Below are 15,406 nucleotides of genomic sequence, written 5' to 3' on the forward strand. Positions count from 1 at the left end.
GGGATCAGATTAGCAGTGGCCAGAAATAAACACCTGCTCGGGGCTGCCAGGTGTGGGAGCCTCTGCAGCTCCTGCCAAAGGGATCAGGCAGGGGATGCGCTGCCAAGGTCAGAGGCAGGATGGGAAGGCGCTGAGGAGAGCACCAATAGCAGTCCTGTCTGTGGGTGCTGAGGGATGAAGCTGCAGGTGGCAATAAATCTCATTTAATCTTATTTTTTAAGATAGGTTTTTTCCCGTGCATCAAGAGACTCTTTCAGCGTCCCGTTGTATCGGTTGCTCTGTGAGCAGGTGATGGTCAGCACGGCTGGAAAGGGCAGCTTTTGAGAAGCTGTGCTGGTGGCACGGTCAGCCCAGTGGTGCTGCAGGGGGCGGGGGGTGGTCTTCCAATCCAGAAACCAAGCAGGTCCTCTCTGGGTGTTTGCTGTGCTGGGAGGTGCCCCACCTCCCTCCCTGGTAGGAAACTGCCCCACTTTCAGGGTGAACTTGCTCACAGGCGGTTCTAAAGCTTTGGTGTTTTTTTTTGTCAGCGTTGTGGGTTGTTTTTTTCCACGTGCTGTTCACCATCCTGATGCAGTGACAGCAAAACTCCTCTCCCTCATTGTGCTTTCAGTTTTAGAGGCATCGGCCAAGTTCCCTTCTTTTATTTTTTTTACTTGTATCACTGAAGAACATTTTGGTCTTTGCTCTTTATTTTCATTAGTGTGATCTAATTCAGCTTGACTTTGGCAATTTCTCATTACCCCTTGGCTTCCTGACCTCCGTGACACAGCTGTCTTTGCCGAGTTCCTTTGTGTTCCTCGTAGGCACTCTGCTCAGTCCCAGTAGCCCTGTTTTGGTGACTGTTTAGTCAGTCAGATTGAGGATTGTTCCCAGCAAGTCTCCTCCACTTTGCTTGGGATACCAACTGGTTTATTTTTTCTTTCTTTTCTTATTTTCATCTTTACCATACGGATACATGAAGCTCCTTACAGTTCTACTCAGTTTACTACTGTACTAAGTTCCTTGGAGTCCTCTAAGCTTATTGAAAACTGAAAATGGTAATGACTGTGTTTCAACTCAGGGTTTCCTTCTACTTACTTAACCCACTGCTCCATGCTTGTTACTTTCTGTGAGCACTTACAGCTACTTACAGCATCTAAATTAGCATCACCCTCTTCTACTTCAGCAGCTGGAGGACTAAACCTGCTGCCTGCTGCTTCCAAGAATACCTGTGGCCAGTTCTTAATATTAGGTTCTTCACTTTAACACTTTGGGCAGTTGCAGTTCCCCGGTACATGACTCCTACCGGCACTTTTATCTCACTGTGGGCCTTGTGTTCCGCTGTGCGGTCCCACGTGAGCACTGTGGGGCTCTGACGTCCCTCCTGCTCCCCTCTCCTGGGCTGCTTCTCCTCTAATGTCCTCTTCTGCCTGCGGGTTTTTCCATTGCTGGCCCTTCTGCTGTATTGCCCTGTCTCCCAGTATCAGTGTGTTAATGCCTGCTCTTGTTTCTTACTCATCATCTGCCTAATTATCCACCATCCTATCTGACTGCCGATGTTGATGTTAATATGCTCTTTGTTCTCCAAAGTTTAGATGACACTGTGTGCTTTTTTGTCCACGTTTACCAGTCTCCCTGTCTGTTTATTAAAACCAGATGTGGGAATTAACTGATTTTCCTGATTATCCTCTCTCTAGAGGTTGTTTTTTTCCTTTAGTTTAAAAATCTCAGCCATGCCTGCTGTGATCACAGACGGCCGTACCTCCTCCACTGAGAAACATCCTTTTTCCATGAGCACTTTCTGGGGGCAGAACATCCTAAAACTTCCCTTGCAGTATCAGTTCTTGAACCATATGGATGACATTAACTCGTAATGGCTTTTCCTTCCTTTTGTGGGGTTGAAAGCAGGCCCCTGGGGATGGTGCGAGGAGGCTCAGCCTGGTTTCCCCAGGCTCCCCGTAGCCCAGAGGGAGGTGGGCACCTCCAGGGAGCATCTAAAACAGGCTCCTGCTTGCTACGCTTCGTCTCCCTGGGCTGCTCCCCCCCGCTGGCACAGGGGCTGTCCTCTTCTGAGTCAAATTTAGCTCTATTCTTGAGCCCCTGGGTGAGTTCTCTGTCAGCACACTGAGGGCAACACCACTTCATATCTTACCAGAAAACCAAAAGAAGACACCTCAGGGAATGAGGAGCTCAAATGCTCTAATAACAGGACCAAATAAAGTGGTAAAAGTGAAAACAGAAAACTGGGAACAGTACAGTGGCCAAAGACACGGGATGGAAAAGGAGATGGAGAAGCAGGGTACAGGGGAGGAAAGCCAGCCCCAGCAGGAGCTGCAATCCAAAGCAGCTGAAGGATTCCTTGCTGCACACACATCTTGTAGCATCTCTCTGAGCAGGAGGAATGAGTCCAGATTGCTGTGTCTACAGAGAGTTCTTGTTTTATTTCCCGTTAAGAGGGTAGACACCAAATCAGATTTCCACTCTGAGTTGCTTTACATTTTTAGCCCGTGATTGGATTGCAAATGCACACTGGATATTTACATTTCTGGAAGCAGGCTCTGCTGCTGTCTTCTTAACCAGGATCCAAGTTAATTTGCTGAGCTTCCAGATGGGAGCCATTTGTTCCTCTATTACAAATTCACAGGAATGCTTAATTTAATCTAGATTTTCTAGCTGAGGAGTTGGCCTAATCTAACATTCAGGCATTTTCCTTGCCTCCATTTCTGCTTTTTTTTTTTCTTCCCCTTCCCCCTGAGCCAAATTAGCACTTGTGCAGAATGAAGCAAATTGATTTTGCAGTGCGAGCCACCAATTCATCATCCATCCTGCCCAGCTCTTAGGGAGCAGATTGCCTTTCCATCTCCTCCAGAAATGCTCCTGAGAAGAAGGCTGGGTGTGAGGTGCAGCTGGGGGAGCCCCTTAGCAGCGTTTCGCTCGGTTTGTTGAGGCCTTTTACGTTTTGCTATGTTGTTTTAAACTCTTCAAGGATCACCTGACTCTGAGCTAGTACACATGCTGAATGAAAACAGCGTCAAATTGTTGTTGCAGGTAGATAAGGTTATTTGCAGGAGGAAGCTCATAACTTTCCTTAGCAACGTTCAGCCTCCGGTGAATCGAGTGACTTGTGATTGTATTATAGCTGTTTCTTTAATGAAATTTTAAACTACATGCCTCTTTACAATCACTTCTGCCCAGGGTTCCTAGATATCCATACAAACAATGAGTATATGATTTCCGTGGCTTGCAGTGCATGCTGAAGAAGCAGATGCAGAGCAGGCAGGTGAGGTTAGCTCATGAGCTGGCCCCTTTCGTCGCTAATGCATTTTCCGTAACAGTTAAGATTGCGGTAGGAAAAAATGATGCGTCACGTCTTTGCTACTTTGGTTTCAGAGTGAGTGAAGCAGCTTGAGGTCAGCTTTATTATTTCTTCTTCTGCGTTATCAATTCCCAGCGCTCCCAGTAGCCAAGCCTCATCCCAAAAAAAGCCCAGAAGTGCTGCACACAGAGACAGCATCCCTGAGCCTTAGAGACCCCACGTGCCTGGAGCAATGGGCTTGCTCGTGAGCTCATCCTGAGCAGGTTGGGTCAGCAGCCTGCAGTACTTAGCAATCTGCAGTTGCCCTACCTGGTCCTGCACGGGTGGGCGCAGGCTTGGCACCGCAGCTCAGCCTCAGGACTGGCACTCAAAGGGTCAAGGCAGGACCTGGGCCAGCTTCTCAGCACCACTAGCAGCTGTGAAATGCCCCAGAGACAAAGGCAGTGTGGTGGTTGTGGTGCAATAAAAGATTATTTAAAAGATTATTTATTTGGTCCCCAGTACTCAGGTTAACAGGCAGTAACCCCGGCAGGGAGGGATTTATTTGTTAGAAATACAAGCAGTGTAGGAGAGGTTTAGATCCTTATCTTGATTGTTTGGATAAGGTACTGACTCATTAGCGGGAGAACTGGTTTTGTTTACTTACAGGCAGTGAGATGACATAATGAGCTAGCGTAGAGAAGCAATTGAATATTTTAAATTACTTGAAATTATATAAAGGATTCTATAAAGCATATTTGATTGGAGCGTTGTTTTTCTTCTTACTCTAGGATGAGCAGAAAGGAGAAAGAAATAGCATTTGTAATAGAAACAGGAGTATCTGTGACCTAGCCATGGGATAAGCTCGTTACTTTGAAACTGCTGCCTGGAAGTTTTCTCCCCATCGTGCTGCACACACACACCTCTCTGCAGCCCTTCAGGAGTTTCTCAGGGTCTTCTCCTGCCTTAGCCTGAATGCGACACCGAAAACATGTGTTTGTGCCCCCGCTCCCTCTGCTCCCCTTGTGCACGAGTTGTGAAAACACCGCTGCACCGCTTGGCCAAGCTGCCCCGTGCAGCCAGAACTGGTTCAGGCTACCCAGCAAATCCTATTAAGTCGGGAGTGTCGGTGCAGCATATAAAACTTAGGTTCAGAGGGGGCTATTTATAGCTGCAGTAAGAGTATTGTGTACACGGGTTTTTCTTTCACTCCTAATCTGGGACCTTGGCAGGATTGCCTTTACCTGTGCAGCAGCTCGGGTGCCAGACGTCCAGGAACACCAGTGTTTAGCTGGGAGTCCTGGCCGTCCTTTAAAGCCACCTGAGGGCCTCCGTGGAGCAGGAGCTCACGATTTTCTGCCTGCCTTTGTCCAGCACCTCTCCTCTCCTGGCTCACTTGCTCCCTGGGATCAGTGGTTTGGCTCTTGAGGTGTGCGGTGCCCGCAGCAGCAGTGCTCCGGTGGGGAAGAGGAGAGGTGGGATATGTGGAAGTGATTTACTTGAACTTCTCAAGCTCTTCTCTGTGATGAGTGAGCTTTCTGAAACACAGAACTTAGAACAACCCAGGTTGGGATTGACCTTGAAAATTCATCAGATCTGATCTTTCCAGGGAAATGGGAGCCTGGATGAGCTTATCTAGTACTTGGTCCAATCGCTTCTTGAGGACCTCCACTGATGAATATCCTACTATGTCCCTGAGAGCGTTGTCTTGAGGTAAGACATGTGGTTGTGTGTGTAGGACCTGGATTTGGAAGGACCAAATAGAGCAGAGCTGCAGAGGCAGGATAGAAAGATTTGCTTGCTTTTCATGGGAAGGCCAATTTAAGCATCCTGTTGCTGATGTCAGTTTGTGGTTTTAGGGGGGGCTGGCTGGGTAGATAAAAAGGACTTGCCTCATAGCAGTTGCCAGCCTAGTTTTATCCAGCAGTGGAGCAAAGACCTTTGCAAATATTGTTTCAGTCTGTTTTTAGCCCAGGCTTTGGCACTGTACAAGTGCACTAATGATGCGTCAAAGAACTGCTAGTGATTTTGTTTTAAGATATCACATTGGTCCTGGAGCTCAAACAGGAGTGACCAGTGCTACTACTATGTGAGCGGACACTTCATGCCCAGGCTGGGTTCCCCCCCAGCACCACCAGCCTCCAGGATGCTGCTGCAGAGTGCTAACAGATGTGTTAGTAAAGCGTGTGAGATTTCTGCACGCTTACCGCATTACATCGAGCTACTTGATTACAGGGATTGTTTATTTTATGGCTTTTTTTATATTCTTATTGGGAGCCATTTGTCAGTCTGCATGGAAATCTGATTAGCTAGGAATTGCTAGCTCTCTGGTATATGTTGACCTATAAAGTGAAGGATGCAGAAATACACACAGTCCATTAGGCTGCTGCTGGAGTAGTCTGTAGGCTTCATTGAAGGTGGGAAAGGAAAGAGCTTGATGTGTGACTGCCAGGGCACTTAAATGCATGGCATTCAAGGGACAGGAGGCACAGGGGCACAGCATGCAGCTTCCCTGTTGCCCAGAAAGTATGCCTCTTTATTGCCACAGATCAAATATTTTCAGTTTTTAAGCAAGGTGGTATCTGGCTTCTTGACTGACCTTGGCACTGGATGCTGTGGTGCATTTCCAGAGGGTGTTGCACAAGTGCTGTGCAGAAGCAGATAAAATACCGAGAAGGTGCCTAGTGATGCCTAAAAGCCTTGCCATGATATTTGTGTGAAGTCTCTCCAGTACAGCAAAAGCCACGGGCTGCTATAGTCAGTGTCCTCTTTGCTTCTAGTTACTGTACAAGGTTTTTTGGTTGGTTGTTTTTATACATAATTTGTGAAAAACCTTTGGAAACAAGACAAGCCAGGGTTCTGGAGAACTTTGCTCTCCATGGTGATGTGTTCAGGACACGCTTCCAGCATCATGTGGGGTGCGGAGGTTTGGGGCAGAAGGACTGCACTGCTCCTGTCACTGTTGGCTGAAGGGCACAGCTGTGCACAGCTGGTCCATTTCCTTCCGGGTACCATGGAGCACTGACCTGCTTAGAAAACCCAGCTCATTTAGAGGGCCAGCAGGGTTGGCCTGGAGTAAAGCAAAGAGTGTTTATTAGCTAATGAGTGTCACCTGCTGCCCTGGAGCCTTTCTGCAGGTCTACCACCCTGGCTTTTACCACAGGTTTGTTGAGTTGGGCTGGGAAAAGATATTCACAAGTCACCTTTGCTGCTTAAAATGCAGAGAAATATTTGCCTGCTGTAACAAAAGGTTCTTGAATTACTAGAGGTATCTGCAAGGCTGCACTGGGTCTACTTTTTGTCCTAATGTGGAGGACCACTGAATGGTTGAGGTGGCCTAACTGTCTTAGCTTTCATCTTTTTATACTCTTAAATATGAATATAAGTTTAAACTAATAAGTAGTGGTATCCATTAATATTGTATTTTTTAATATTCATAATTTGACAAATTATTATTGTTGAGGTTCTGGAAGCAAAACCTGTGAGTCTGATGGCCACTTAGAGTACATGAAGGTGCCAAGTCCTCCTCTGAGTGCTCATGCAGTGGCATAGCTACTGAGTATCCCCTGTCTCAGAGGTAGAAATCAGTAGTGAGATACTAAAAATGAGTCCGATGCCTTCTTGCATTGTCATGTGGTTCAGATTTATGTTTCAGGGGAGGGGCAGGTGGGACTTAGGGAAAGGCTCTGCACCAGAGGGCAGTGGGTATGGAACTGGCTGCCCAGGGCAGTGGGCATGGCCCTGAGTGCTGGAGTTCAAGGAGCATTTGGGTGGTGCTGTGTGCAGCTGGGGGTTGGACTCAGTCCAACTAGGGTCTCTGCCTACTTGGGATAGTCTGTGATTTTAAATGTTTGCCTTTATTTTACCATAGAGGGAAGCTCAGCATTGTACCAGCAATTCCTATGGTGGGTGTGTGACGTTCCCCTAGCTCTGAGTTCCAGCTGGCAGTAAAGGCCTTGACCACTCCAGGAACCCTCAGCCTGTGCCTCTGAGATGAAAGCCTGGAGCCCCTGGGGGAGCCTCGCCCTGTGTCTTTTCCCAGGTGGGAGCCAGGTGCAAGTTTCCACTTTCCTCACTGGAGATGTAGCACGGTGTTTCAGAGGCTCCTGTTTTTGCCTGGATAGAAATGGGCATTCTTAGCAAGGTGATGTCGCTAGAAGCGATATTATGGTTTCCTCCAATTTCTGACTATAGGAAGAAGATAAAGCATGAGCGGAGTGAGAGTGAATGAGCAGCTTGTGTGTGCACGTTTGGCTTTGTGCTTTAAAAAAAAAAAAAAGAATCTAAAAATAGGCTCCCCACAAGCCTGCACTTCCTGGTGAGCGGCAGCGGCCAGGGCAGCCCAAGCCATAGAGCCATGGAACGGCTGTGCTGGCCTGGGGACAGATGGGAGGGGTGAGTGGGGTGGCAGGCATCCCCCTGGGCTGTGCTGGGGTCAAACGGGTCAGGAACAGAGCAACAGCAAAGGGATTAGAAGTACACAGAATAAACCGAAACTCAAATGGCAGCCTCTGGAGGACTTGCCGTGGGCATGCAGATGCTGATAACATTCTCAGACCAGGGAGCTAAATGAGTTTTCTCCATGCATTGCTCTGCCTTGCTTCTGTCAAATCATTTGGAAAGATTGCTCTGAAACCCTGTCTAAGCGTTATCAGCATTTCTCATCCTAACTCAGTTTCTACTGGTGTATCTATCATCTGCATACTTAGGTTGCACGTTTCTACTTCACAGCTCACCAGTTCTTTGTGGGTTAGCTGCCTCCTATGGGCATCTCCACGTGTCTGTTGCATTCTGCAGCACTTTGTGCTGAGCAAGAGAGCGAGGTGGCTTTGTTCAGTGATCCACCACCTCATTTCAGTGAATGGTTCTGACGTCCTTCCATCTTGTTTCCCCTTCAAAAGTTCAAGAGGCTGTGGCTGTGTGTGCCGCCCAGCCCCGTGCTTCACAGGGGTGCATCCACCCATGCTGGGGATGCTCCAGGCTGGGCACCAGCACGTGGGGAGGAGATGGTCCCTTGGTGGCTTGGCTGGGGACATTTGGGATGGATCATCTGAGTTGGACACCTGTTGAACCAGCTTGGAGTCATGGTCCCAAGGTGGGTTTTTATGGAAGGTGAGTTTTTTGTCCACTTGATTTGCCTCTCTGGGAGGAACCAGTTGCAGCATTGAGATGCTCTCAGGGTATCCAGTGATTTTAACTCATGCTGAACTTGTGTGACTAATTGTTGTCCAATCCAGCGTACAAAGCCAGTGCCACATTCACGTGAGGCACTTGCATGACAGGAGGGGAAAGAAGTCATTTTTGTTTTTGGCTTCTCTGAAGGCTTTCATCTGGACAGTCAGACCAGTCTTGCTGTTAGTCAGTTGTTGTTTTGATATTTTGGGGTGTGTTGTTCTTTTCATTATTAAAGAAAAGGCTACGTAATAGCTCTGTGTCTCTTTAATGTCCTGTAATTAGACTGAGGAACAGGCTATTGAACTGTCATGGCTAAAGCTGTGAAAAAGAATAATTTTAACTGCTGCTATATGAAAAATCTTCTTTTTTATGCTGTTATGATGACTGCCCGTTTGTGTTTTAGCATCTGTTCCGGTATATGAATGTAGAAGGAAATGAGCTTGCTCAGCAGAAACTGAAACCCAGACTAATCTCATGCTATAATAAGAGCTTAATAGCATCATTGTCCGTAGGCACTTCAGCAGCAAACTAAGCAAACAAAAATAAATCAGCGTTAGAAAACAGATCGCAGTGAAAGCATCAGCGCCGTTTGGGGGCCCGCTGTGGCGGGGCAGCTGGTTCCTGCCAAAGCTCTTTATCAGCTTTTGGAGGCTCGCTGCCGTCCGTCCCGCAGTGTCCTCCTGTTCCTTCACCCCACACTTCCCCGCTTATATAACTGACTTAGGCATTACCTTCTCTGCTCTCCTTGACGTGTCTTTAGCCCCTTCACATCACTTGGCCCCTGCACTTCAATGAAGAACTTCCCCAGCAGAGCCCTGCTCTGTAGGTGGGGAGGGAGAAGTTCTAGGCAGAAGCAGCAGGTTTATATTGTTGCGTATTTAATTCTGCAGATCTGTTTGGTTGCCTAAACTCAGTAGTATATTGGGAAGAGTATTTCTAATTAAAAAAAAAAAAAAAGAAATCCCCGTAGCATTTGAACTCTTGAAGCTTTCTCCCGACAGAAACAGAAAGTGGATTTTTTTGGTGTTATTATCAGGATGAGGAATGTAGAGATTATCGGAGTGTAAACAGGAGGATGTGAAGTTGTCCTCAAGTGCACTAATGATCTGAGTAGCCAATTTGTTTAGTGGGAGAGTTGTGACTGAGCCTGAAATTTGGCACTTATGCTTTGAATTTGTTAAATAAAGCTAAATAAAGTGTGGAAGTGCAGTTTCTGGACATTATGCTCCAGCTTTGCCCTGTCATAGAATGGCTTCGATTGGATGGGACCTGAACGATCACTGAGCACCCAACCCCTGCTGTGGGCTGCCTGCTCCCCACCAGCTCAGGCTGCCCGGGGCCCACCCAACCCAGCCTTAAGCACCTGTGGGGATGAGGCACCCACAGCTCTCTGGGCAGCCTGTCAGCCTGCTTCAGTCCCATACATGGGGACCACGGTCCATGCCCATGCCACCAGCTCTCCCTGTGGGCTGCTGCGTTGCGCTTTAGCTCATTCCTGTGAGATCAGGTGCCAAAATCTGTACTTGCTGGTTGCCAAAGGCTGTGATGATTCGTAGCTGCTATTTATAATGTGCTTGAACAGGTTTTGGCACCGCTGCTTGATGAAGGTAAGCAGAATTCCAGTATCCGGAGGGGGATAAGTGTTCTTTGAGTTTAAGACACGACCATCTAATATTGTCAGTCTGGGTGAGTGTAATGATATGTTATGAGCTGAGAGGCAACAGAAGGGAAGAAATCCACCACCTCTCGAAGCAGGAGAAGCAGATATAGCATTCAGCCGTGCTATGTGTTGCCATTTATCAGGCAGCTTCTCTTCACCCCTGGCTCCTTCCCTATGCCTGCTGGGGTGGATTTGGAGGCAGCCTCCATCCAAGTGACGGCAGCAGGCACACAGCACCTCACTGCCCCACAGGCTATTTCTACGTATGCATTTTACGAAGCAGCGTGCCCAAATGTGTGGGTTTTAGGAGGTTGGCTCGGAAGGCATCACTGCCGGAGCTGAGCTGCTGTGTTGGCCTCTGGCTGCTCCTGGCCAAAGCGTGGTGCCCACACGCAGACGGTGCTGCCAGGTTTTTGGTGAACAATTGGACCCGAGGGTACTCCTGCGCAGAGTGTGAAGTGCAGTTGCTTTTGTCTAAGGGAGGGTGTGTGCCTGTGCACACATCACGGCAGTGGGGAGAAGCAGCAGAGGGCACATTTTGGCTGTCTGCTCTCTTCCTGAGTGCAACCTCCGTGCATGTGTGAGGGTGTGAGAGCTTGCTGAGCTGTGGCAGCAGCTCTGGTTGCACTGCAGCCTGCTAGCAGTGCTCGGTGGTATATTTCCACCAACGTTTGTCTCTTTCGCAGCTCTGGTAAAGGGCCATTTTTATTTTCTGAGCAAACTGCCTAATGGCCTCTCGGCTTGTTACAGCTGTTCCTCTGCTGGGCCAGATCTCAGTCTCCCTTCAGAAGGGAAAACCAAAGCAACAGCTGGTTGATGTATAAAGTACAAATACACTTTCAGCACTTGCTGAAAATGTTTTCCAGTACACGTATCCAATTGAACAGCAAACAGAGAGTGATTGTGGTCTCCCATCGTTAAGGCTGTGGTTAGGTTTGTTTGTTTGCTTTTGTACAAGCCTGAGTGGGTGTTCTTTTTTTATGAAACAAATGCACCAATACTGCCTGCCTGCGTGGGGTGGGTGGCAGACATGTCCCCGTATCACTTGGAGTAGAGACTGGCAACTCCCCATGTGCCCTGCAGTGGAGAAGCAAGGCTGTGCTGGTGGAAATGTTCCAGAAGCAAGCTGGAACATTTCTTTCTTGCATTGTTTTTCCACTGAGCTTCTCAACTCTTCCATTAGACCTCACTGGTTATTGGTGTAGATGCATCTGGGAGTGCACAGAGCAAATACCTAATGCCACAGAGTTGCTATTTGTCATTAACATAAAAGAAAGTCAGGATGTGGTTTCAACAGCTGATTAATCCTGGAGTGGAGGTCAGAGAAATGGCACAGGATTCAGGGGAGCTCTGCGCCATTGCATTAAGGCATCCCTGTCTGTAAGAAGGGGAGAGGATGCTCCACAGGGAGCATGGGGAGAAGCCTTGGTACAGCCGAGCACAAATTGACCCGAAGCAGCCCTGGAAAAGACAAATCCCCTTCTTGGATGGGTTCCTAGCACAGATAAGGGAACAAGTCACTGTGCAAGCAGGAGCAAGGCTTTGTCCGAGATGGTGTGGGTGGTCCTCGTGGCCAGTGGCACAGAGAAAGGGAAACACATGTCTGGGAGGGGATGGGGAGCCATTAAGGAAGGGCAGGAGGGCCGCAGTGGTGTGGGAGTGATGTTCTCTGAGCTCCTCATTGTTACGGCATTTGTAATAGGGGCAGCTCACCCTTAGAACTATTGAAGCACTGTATTGCAGTGCAGGTGTGGATCACGCTGATGTAGCTCTGTATGGAAGCCATTGGCACTCGGGCACCTCCATGCCTCTCACCCCAGCCATGAATTTGGCGTTGCCATGGGCTGTTCCTTGATGTGCTTTGGCTGATTTCAGCACAACACAGCTGCTTCTCAGCTGAGTGCTCACAGTATTGCCTTAATATGAATTACTAGAGATAAGCTGGCAGCTTTATAACGACTGTACATTTACCAAGCACATTTTGTTGTCCAGTGAACACAGAACCTGGCAGATAATTGCTATGACAAATAGTTTGGGCTCCTTCACTCCCTTGTAAGAGCAGGGAGGAGCTGATCACTTAATCTCTCGGAGTTTTGGAACAAGTGCAGTTTCGATGGCTATCTCAGCAGGTTGAAACCACAGATGTCTGTTCCAAGCCAGTGGGTAATTGCTTTGTGCAGTGCCATTCATGAAATAATTTTTTCCTCCAGGAAGCTGAAGTTTGTTTGTTCAATACCATTTCAAAGTAGCGCCAGTCCTTACCAGAGAGCTCTGCTCTTTCTGACCTGCCTATGTCTTTGGTTCTGTTTCTTGAGTATAATTTGGAGTATATTTTCCCCACATTGCATCTTAATGTGTCTAGCCTGCTGTTTTCCAAACCTGTGGTTTCCTTCCTAGTCTCCCTCATTTTCCATTATTAAATCTTCCAGCCCACTGCAAATGCCTGAGATGTAGATTTAAACAACTTAGGCACAGCACAAATTTTTCTCTATTGGGCTAACAGGGAGCGTGTGCTCCTCCAGTACACTGAGTGTGTTGGAAAACAACAAGCCAGGCTTCCTTCCCAAGGGCTGATGCTCAGGATAGAGAATAGGGCAGGTGAGAAGTGCAACAACTGAATACATGCATTGAAAATGGGTATATCACAGGGTCACAGAGGGGCTAAGGTTGGCAGGGACTTCGGGGTGCATCGGGCCCAGCCCTGCACCAGCAGGGACACCCAGAGCAGGGTGCCCAGCACCACGTCCAGGACCTTTTGGAGAGCTCCAAGGAAGAGTGGTGCTGGGGCCCTGCGATTTCTTTCAATGGCAACCCTTTTGGTGTTCAGCAGCACTCCGGAGCAATGCTATTTAAAGCTGTGGGCTGTAGGATGTAGGAAGCACTTCCTCCACGTTGATCTCTATCCAAACTCTGCAGACGCTTTTGTCTGCTTCCTTGCAGTCCCCACCCTGCTTGGAGCCACTCCAAAGCCTGGGGCAGAGCGCTATTGTTTGGCAGGGTCATCCTTAGCTGGGTCTCCTTTCCTTTTCCAAAACAGAGTACTGCTGCACCAAAATGCCCAAAAGTGGGGGTACGGGCTGGAGGATGAGAAGAAATGTCCATCTGTCCACCCTTGCCTCACCACTTCTTGTGCAATTGGAGACATTGGTGTTGCAGAGAGGAAGTACAGGAGCTGGTCATCCTTGGGGAGCACTATGGATGTTTGCTGCTGCTTTTATTGTAGCCGTGAATCTGTGGGGGACAGAGAGGTCTCCAGATGAACTTGACAAGCCATGGTCTGTCTTCTCTGTGAGAGAGGGCCAAGAAGCTGAAGTAAAATATTGACCACAAGGATGTGAGTGCCTGAAACGCTTTTAAGGTATTGCCTATTCTTACGTGGCGCCAACTATTTCCAGCAGCTTTGAAGCTGTCTCCCCTGGCCATGGAGGCTGTACGTTCCCTTTTAACGAGCATCCTACAAACAAAATGTGCTTCATGGGCTCCAAGGCTAAGGGAAGAGGCCTCCTTCGTGAGTGCTGAAAGGCGATGTCGGCACATGCTGGGAGAGCGCACCGCGCCAGAACCACCGAGATGACAGGGCCAGGCTGTGCCCCATGCGCGGTCTCAAGGGAAGGTCAGCTCTCCTCATTTCATGCCTGTTGGGGCTTCCTGCCTCAAACCCAGCTCATCTCCTTCCTGTCACCGTACCCATTTAGGGAGGAAAATACACCCATTTGGCCACCACTGGCATCACTTAGAAATAAATTCAGTTAGATCTGATTTTCCACTCACGCAGCCTGCTGACAGATGCAGCTCCAGGCAGACCTCCCTGCAGCGCTCGTGAAAGCATATTTGGTGTGGGTATTGCTGAGATAGAGCCCCGGGGTGGAGGTTAATGAGAAAAATGATGTCTGGGCTGGGGATGGCACGGTTTGCTCCTGAGATGATTTGCGTTCGAGTATTGAATGCCGCACAGAAATGCCAGAGGAAGGAATGGATTGTCCCGCAGCTGCTCTTTGTCCCCCTAAAATGTCATCGTGCGCCTGGATGTGTCTGCGGCCGTCCCCTGCAATCTGGATTCAGTACAAGGTGCTGATGCTGTGGCCTCAAGGCATGACGGTTGTGCTCACCCTAACCTGTGCATACAGCTCCCAGCATGCCACTGCCCTTTCCTCCAAGCTGGGTGCTGGGTATGTGGCTTCCCTATAAGAAATAGTAATCTCTTGCCTTCTGGCTCCTTGCTTATAAAAAATAAAATCTGACATTAGCACAGCCACCTGCACAAAGACCGAGCAATGCCCTCCTCCAGTGTGGAGCTTGGGCTGGTTTCCAGCACCACCATATTGATGGCATGCTCTTCTTATGCAGTTATTTTACAGAGCTGTTGTTTTACAGAGTTTTCTACACCTGTGCAGAAAGAAAAAATAACATTAAACGCTCTGTTTGCTTATAGGTTTTTAACTTAGGCATCTTTTTCATTCAGCAAACAGGAAAATAAAGGTGTGAAGCAATTAGGTTACTATCATTAGTAGTTGCACTGAAGGGGAAAGGAAACGGTGTTTTGAGAAGAATTTGGTTCACGGTGTGGTGAAATCTGTTTTTGCAAGTGAATTAACTGGTGGCTTCTGTCCTTTATTAAGATGGTGATGCGTAAAACCAAGCGGCACTGCAGAGGAGGTTTGTTTAGAAAGCTAGGTGAATAAAATAGAGGGATGTGGTTCTGTTAGGTTTGAGATGTCAGCAACAAAAAATTGAGTAGCAGTAGAAACTGTTAGCAATAACTGTGTATTTGGTCAATGAAAATGTTAGCGGCAAGTGATCTTTCTCTTTTCTTTTTCCCTTGGTGGTTCATTAAGCATCTAAACAAATGCCGGTTCAATTTTGGTTCGAGGCAGCTGGTTGGCGCACCTCCAAACCCACATTTTTTATCGTCTTCTTACTAAGCACATCTCTGTTAAGTAAAGCTTCTTTTTCCCCCTCGGTTTCTCACCAGTCTTTGGAAACCAGCCCAGCCCTGCTCCCTGGCACAGACAGCCCCAGTAGCTGCCCTGGGATCCCCTGGTTCCTCAAAGCCCCCAGTCTCAGCGCCGTACCTGCAGCTGGGAAAGGGATGATGTCCTATCTCATATGTGTATGGAAGATAACTTCCTTCTGCAGCTGGTGAGAGAACCTACCAGGGGAGGTGCCCTGCTAGACCTGCTGTTTACAAACAGGGAAGGTCTGGTGGGGGATGTGGAAGTTGGGGGCTGCCTTGCACATAGCGACCATGAAATGGTAGAGTTCTCGATTCTTGGTGGAACCAGGAGAGGGGACAGCAA

General features: G+C 48.3%; 1 protein-coding gene across 6 annotated transcripts in view; it reads left to right on the forward strand.

Moving 5' to 3' along the window:
* The window catches only part of HPCAL1 (hippocalcin like 1), a 53,647-nt gene that overhangs the window by 26,313 nt on the left and 11,928 nt on the right, over window positions 1-15,406 (forward strand). For 2 of the 6 annotated variants that reach the window (XM_021389997.1, XM_021390000.1), the window contains exons 1-2: window positions 4,461-4,749; window positions 4,884-4,987. The exons of 2 other annotated variants lie outside the window; for them this stretch is intronic. The gene's annotated coding sequence lies outside the window, so the exon portion shown is untranslated. 2 more of the 6 variants (XM_021389996.1, XM_021389998.1) reach the window with 1 other exon arrangement.

This window comes from Numida meleagris, chromosome 3 (assembly GCF_002078875.1).
Source record: "Numida meleagris isolate 19003 breed g44 Domestic line chromosome 3, NumMel1.0, whole genome shotgun sequence".
In the NCBI taxonomy this organism is placed as follows: Eukaryota; Metazoa; Chordata; class Aves; order Galliformes; family Numididae; genus Numida; species Numida meleagris.